Source organism: Monodon monoceros, unplaced genomic scaffold (genome assembly GCF_005190385.1).
Source record: "Monodon monoceros isolate NGI ecotype Baffin Bay Population unplaced genomic scaffold, NGI_Narwhal_1 Super_Scaffold_13, whole genome shotgun sequence".
Classification (NCBI taxonomy): domain Eukaryota; kingdom Metazoa; phylum Chordata; class Mammalia; order Artiodactyla; family Monodontidae; genus Monodon; species Monodon monoceros.
Window position 1 is genome coordinate 9,861,812 of NW_021703769.1, and position 6,773 is coordinate 9,868,584.

A 6,773-nucleotide genomic window follows, 5' to 3' on the forward strand; every position below is an offset into this window, starting at 1 on the left:
GACTATTCTAGTTCTTTCCTGACAAAAGTTATAACCAAGCCTCAAAAGTATCACACTGAACTACAAGTAACTTAACTGCCTGCTAGAGCAAAGTCTAACATTCTTCAGAGGAAGGCAATGAAATACAGATATTCAACAATTTAAAATCACAATGTCCAGCATCTAATAAAAAAATTACTAGACAAGCAATAAGGAGGAAAATATGACCCATAACCAGGAAAAATATCAGTCAATAGAAACAGACCCAGAATTGAAGAGATGAGGGAATTTGCAGACAAGGGCATTGAAACAGCTATTATAATAACTCTGTTCAAATATTTAAAGGAAAACATGAAAAGTGGGGAGAGAAGTGAAAGATAAAGAACTAAAAGGAGGGCTTTCCTGCTGGCGCAGTGGTTAAGAATCTGCCTGCCAATGCTGGGGACACGGGTTCAAGCCCTGATCCGGGAAGATCCCACATGCTGCAGAACACTTAAGCCCGTGCACAACTACTGAGCCTGTGCTCTGGAGCCCTCAAGCCACAACTACTGAAGCCCACACGCCTAGAGCCCGTGCTCTGCAACAAGAGAAGCCACCACAATGAGAAGCCCATGCACCACAGTGAAGAGTAGCCCCCGCCCGCAGCAACTAGAGAAAGCCCACGTGCAGCAACAAAGACCCAACTCAGCCATAAATAAATAAATATATAAATAAATTTATTTTTAAAAAAGAAATAAAAGGAACTGCTAGTGGAAAAATTACTGTACGATATTAACAGTTTTTTAGATACTGCAGAAGAAAAGCTCAACGAATGAAGACATAGCAATAAAAACCATCCAAATTGAGAGACAGAAAAGACAAAAGATTGAAAAACATGAACAGAGTCACAGTGACCCATGGGACAATATCAAGTAGTCTAACATATGTGTAATTGAGGTCTCAGAATAAGAGGAGGGAAGGAGGCATGCAGAAAAAATATTGGATGAACTAAAGGCCAAAGTTTTTCAAAATTTGGTGAGAACTATCAATTCACAGAACCAAGAAACTAAATGAACCCAAAGCAGGATGAAAATAAACCACAAGAAGATATACTATCAGAATCAAATTCCTGAAGTTTTCCTCCGCCATTCTAGTGTGTGCAGTCAACTCTGTTCCTCACCATGTCTTCTCACAAGGCTTTCAGGATCAAGTAATTCCTGGTCAAGAAAAAGCAGAATTATCCCATTCCTCAGTGGATTTGGTTGAAAACTGGTAATAAAATCAGGTACAACTCCAAGAGGAGACATTGGAGAAGAGCCAAGCTGGGTCTATAAGGAATCGCACATGAGATGGTACACATATTTATGCTGAATCAAGGTCATTTGCATCTTACCATCTCACCCTGAAAACCACTACTATCTGGACAACTGGATGTATTTTATTGGGAAAATGATTTTTCTCTGTTTTAGTTTATCTGCACTAGTAGTTTGGCTCATAAATAAATATGTGAGAATCTTTTGTTGGAAACAAAACCAAAAAAACAAATTCCTGAAAACCAATGGCTAAGAGAAAATCTTAAGAGAAAGCAGGAAAAAAGAAGTCATTGAATATACAGGAAGAAAGAGTTACATTTCTTGTCAGACATTATGCAGGTCAGACACAATGGAAGTGCTGAAACTGTCAACCTAGAATTCAGTGAAGATATCTTTCAAAAATGAATGCAAAATAAAGATCATTTCAAACAAACAAAAATGAGAAAATTTGTCACTGGCAGAATGCACTGCAAGAAATGATATAGAAAATTTCTCAAATGGAAGGAAAATGATACCTGATAGAAAATGGGATTACACAAAGGAATAAAAAAATGCCAAAAGTGATAAATATATGGATAAATATAAAATACTTTTTTCCCCTTTTTTTTTTTATTTTTATTTTTTTGCAGTACATGGGCCTCTCACTGTTGTGGCCTCTCCTGTCACGGAGCACAGGCTCCGGACGCGCAGGCTCAGCGGCCATGGCTCACGGGCCCAGCCGCTCTGCGGCATGTGGGATCTTCCCGTACCGGGGCACGAACCCACATCCCCTGCATCGGCAGGTGGACTCTCAACCACTGCACCACCAGGGAAGCCCTTCCCCTCTATTTTTAATGTCTTTAAAAGATCATTGGAAAAAAAAAAAATCATTGAAGTACAGCATGGATAAAGGGAAAAAAAAATTTTATAAGGGAGAAACCTAACAAATACTACCTCTGATAGGCACTTAAAGTTAACATAAACTGTGTTGATAGTTCGTACCCTTGATGTGATGAGAATGGCTTTACTGCCATGGTCTTCCTCCCACAAACATATGACATCAGACAAATCCCAGTTGAGGACATGCTACAAGATACCTGCGCAGTAGTCCTCAAAACTGTCAAAATGAAAAAACACGAACAGTCTGAAAAATTGTGACAGCCAAGAGGAGCCTAAGAAGACATGACACTAAATATCATATGATATCCTGAATAGGGGTCCTCGCACAGAAGAGAGACATCAAATAAAAACTAAAGAAATCTCAATAAAGCATGCACTTTAGTTCATAATTAAGTATCAATATTAATTCGTTAATTGTAATAAATGTACCATGCTAATGTAAGATGTTAATAATGGGGGATACTGTTTTTACTGTTTAAAGTAAAATTGACTGTTTAAAGCAAAAATGTCAAAGTATTTTAACATTTATAACCAAAGTAGTAATAAAGTTTATGACAAATAAAGCACAAAAGACATGTGGGGGAAATGGAAATATCTTACTACAAGTATTGTATTTGATGGTGGACTGCAATGCATTAAAATACATATGATAAACCCTAGAGCAACCACTAAAAAATAAAAAGATATAGCTAATAATCCAACAGTGAAGATAAAATGGAATCCTAAAAAATAACTCAATTAACCCAAAAGAAGGCAGGAAAAAAGAAATACAGAGAAGATGAGACAATAGAAAACAAAGAGCAAGATTGTGGACTTAACTCCAATCATATCAAAAATTACTATAAGTGTAAATGACCTAAATATTCCAATTAAAAAGTCAGAGATTGTCAGCCTACATAAAAAGGCAAGACTCGGGCTTGCCTCGTGGTGCAGTGTTTAAGAATCTGCCTGCCATTGCAGGGGACACAGGTTTGAGCCCTGGTCCAGGAAGATCCCACATGCCACAGAACAACTAAGCCCGTGCACCACAACTACTGAGCCTGCGCTCTAGAGCACACGAGCCACAGCTACTGAGCCCACATGCTGCAACTACTGAAGCCCACGCACCTAGAGCACATGTTCCGCAACAAGAGAAGCCACCGCAATGAGAAGCCCATGCACCGCAACGAAGAGTAGCCCCCTCTCACCACAACTAGAGAAAGCCCGCGCGCAGCAACGAAGACCCAACGCAGCCAAAAATAAATAAATAAAATAAATTTTTTAAAAAATACATCATGTTAAAAAAAAAAGGCAGGACTCAACTATATGCCATCGCCAAGAAACCCATTTAAAATATAAAAATATAGAGATTAGAAGTAAAGAATTGAAAGAGATACACAATGCAAACACTAAGCAAAATAAAGCGGAGTGGCTATACTAATTTCATACAAAGTAGACTTCAGTACAAGAAGTATTACCAGGGATTAAATGGGACATTTCAAAGTGAAAATGGGGTCAGTTCACCAAATGACATAATGCTAAATCTGTATATCCTTAGTAACACAGAACTGAAAGAATAATACAGGTACATAGTACAGAACTCAAAACAAAAAAAAAATATGAATTGTTTGACACACTGACTGGGAGTTTATCTGTGAGATAAATTTCTATAAATGGAAGTGCTGGGTCAAAGTACATATTGATAAAAATTTGATGGATACTGCCTAACTGCTGTCAAGGGGAGATGGTGGGGTAAAGGAACAACTGCTGTTAGCAATAACCTAATAAGAATAAGAATAATAGCTAAGGAACTTCCCTGGTGGCACAATGGTTAAGAATCCACCTGCCAATGCAGGGGATGCGGGTTCGAGCCCTGCTCCGGGAAGATCCCACATGCCGTGGAGCAACTAAGCCCGTGCGCCACAACTCCTGAAGCCCATGCACCTAGAGCCCGTTCTCCACAACAAGAAAAGCCACCGCAATGAGAAGCCTGTGCACCACAATGAAGAGTAGCCCCCACTCGCCACAACTAGAGAAAGCCTCCGCAGCAACAAAGACCCAACACAGCCAAAAATAAATTAATTTTTTAAAAAAGAATAATAGCTAAGATTTTTTTGAGTACCTACCATGTGCCATACTGTTCTCATTTATTAACTTTTTACTCTCATGAGGGAGGCACTCTGCTCTCTCCCATTTTATAGAAGACTTCTGGGCTAGCAGATTGTAAAAGGGAGTGTGAGTGCAGGGAGGGCAGATACTGCAAGTTATGTTTATCACAAATCCTGGAAATCTTCGCTTATACACATCTTTAAGTTTTCCTGTGTGACTGGGTAGCTAAAAATGGAGAATAGAGTAGCCAATTCATCTTCCACGACTCTCTCAGAGGATTGCTTTGCTTTGCCTTGCATTTTAGCTCTAGAGGCTGGAAACTGCCTTCCAATACAGTTTTCTTAATGGACATTGAAATGTGAATTTCATGTAGTTTTCATGCATCATGAAATAATCTTCTTTTGTTTCTCAACCATTTAGCCACAATAAAGTGCTTCACCTCAGTTGAACTCCATACCCCTCCCTTTCCAAGATTTTCACCTCAGCACCACCACCCTGCCCCCACCCAGCTTAACATGCTTCCTTCTATTGTGAAAAGAAAATTCCATGAATGCAGAAGCAGAGACTCATGAATTTTCTTTTTTTTCCTCCTCAAGGTGCTTACCTAAGATGAGCTTTGTGATTGGAATGCAAAGGGGCATCAAACGGACTCCCAATCGCATTAGGGAAGATAAGCAGTTATCAGATGGTTTGACCGATTGGGTGGTTAAGTATTTTCCTGAGGAAGCCACTTTCAGTATTGCCTTCAGAGGGGCTTAACAAACTGGTTCTCGCCTCCTAAAGTTATGGTTGCTAACTTTTGCTTTTGGTATACTAATTTTTTTTCTGATCAGTTGCAGCCAACACAGGTTTTGATTTTACAAATTAAAAGGGCTGGAAAATCTCCCAATTATTTTGCCCACCAAGGCAATCTCCAAATCACTGAATGTGCTCGCCACTGTAGTAACGGGTCATCTGTTTTCTAAAATGAGAGTATGGGACAAAATAAGTTTCTTTTAGGACTTTCTTTCAAGATGAAGTCTTCCATTTCTAAAAGTAAAATTCTAAGCTGAATTGAGAGCCACTGGCAATGCCTCCTAAAGTGAAAATTCTTGGGGACTTAAAAAAAAATTCTCAACCGCCCCCAAAACATACTAATCATTTTTAATCAACTTTTTCTTTTCTTTCTGACTACAGACATTCTCAGCATTTGGAAAAGCCCATTCACTGGACAAGTTGTAATATTCCTTATAATCATAAAAATGACAAGGATTTTAAAAGCCAGATGCCAACCCAGTGAGAGAGAGCTTAACAGGACTTTTGGGCTGAGAAGCCCAGGGAGATTTTGAGTCTGCAGTGAGTAACTTGAAGGGAAATCCTGACTCCAATTATAAAGCAAAGACAAAATCCCCTCAATCCTTTCAATACATCCAACTTCTCTGGCCAAATTGTGTTCTTTCTCCTCCCCACACCCTACCCCCTCCAGCATTTCCATAAACAATATGGCTATCGGGCCAAGCCTCTTGGTCAGCAAATAAAGGCAGAGAGCTAAGTAAATTTGCTTCCCAGCAATTATTTTTGTGAGGTCACGGAGTTAAGCATTAAAAGAATACTACTGCGGATGGGGGTATTCAGTAACTGTATGATTTGTGCTGCAAAACCGACAAAAGGAGCCAGCCACTCTCCTACTTTTATACCCACAGAAATCATTGACTATGGGGTCTTTGTTCCCTAAATTCATCTAAGAGGAATCTTTCACATGAACGCCCCTGCATTCCTGCTAATCCCCTCCTGCACTCTGCTTCCCAAAGAAAGTCCATTTGGTCATTTGGTCTGAGTCTTCACCTGCAATTTATCGGGATAATTATGACCTGAAAAGAAAAGAAAGAAAATAAAGCAAGAACAAAGAAAAAAAAATAAAGAAAAATCCACCAAGATCTTTAGTATCCATAGCGGGACGAGCAAACTTTTTCTGTAAAGGGGCAGAGTGAATATTTTTAGCTTTGCGACTCCTACAGTTTCTGTGGTGAGACTGCCCACCAATGTATGAGGAATAAAAACAGTCCCCGAAATCACTTAAGTAAATGACGGTGGCAGCTGGGTTCCAATAAAACTTTATGGACACCGAAATTGGAATTTCTGTAATTATGTGTCATACAAGTAGTATTCTTTTGATTGTTTCTTGACCATCTAAAAATGTGAAAACCATTTTTAGCTCATGGGTGGATTTGGTCCAGGGACTGTAGTTTACAGACCCTTGATCTAGAAGAATCTGGCCTTGGAAACCCCTTTTGGTCTGAATGATGTCGTTCATATTTGATGGGTCTTGCTCTTGTCACAGGCAGGTATGTACACTTGACAACACAGCTGGACAATGGTTTCTGGATTTTAATATCCTATTCGAAAACGTAGTGCGGAATTCCAGGAATTTAAGCCAGGAAACTGGACTTCATGCCACATACACTGAAAAATCCTCACCAGGCTTTTTTTTTTTAAATTTATTTTTGGCTGCATTGGGTCTTGGTTGCTGCGTGTGGGCTTTCTCTAGTTGCGGCG

The 6,773-nt window shown here is 39.4% G+C and overlaps 1 pseudogene; it reads left to right on the plus strand.

Moving 5' to 3' along the window:
• Window positions 1-1,139: 1,139 nt before the first annotated feature.
• Window positions 1,140-1,292, plus strand: LOC114895001 (annotated as a pseudogene).
• Window positions 1,293-6,773: the final 5,481 nt, after the last annotated feature.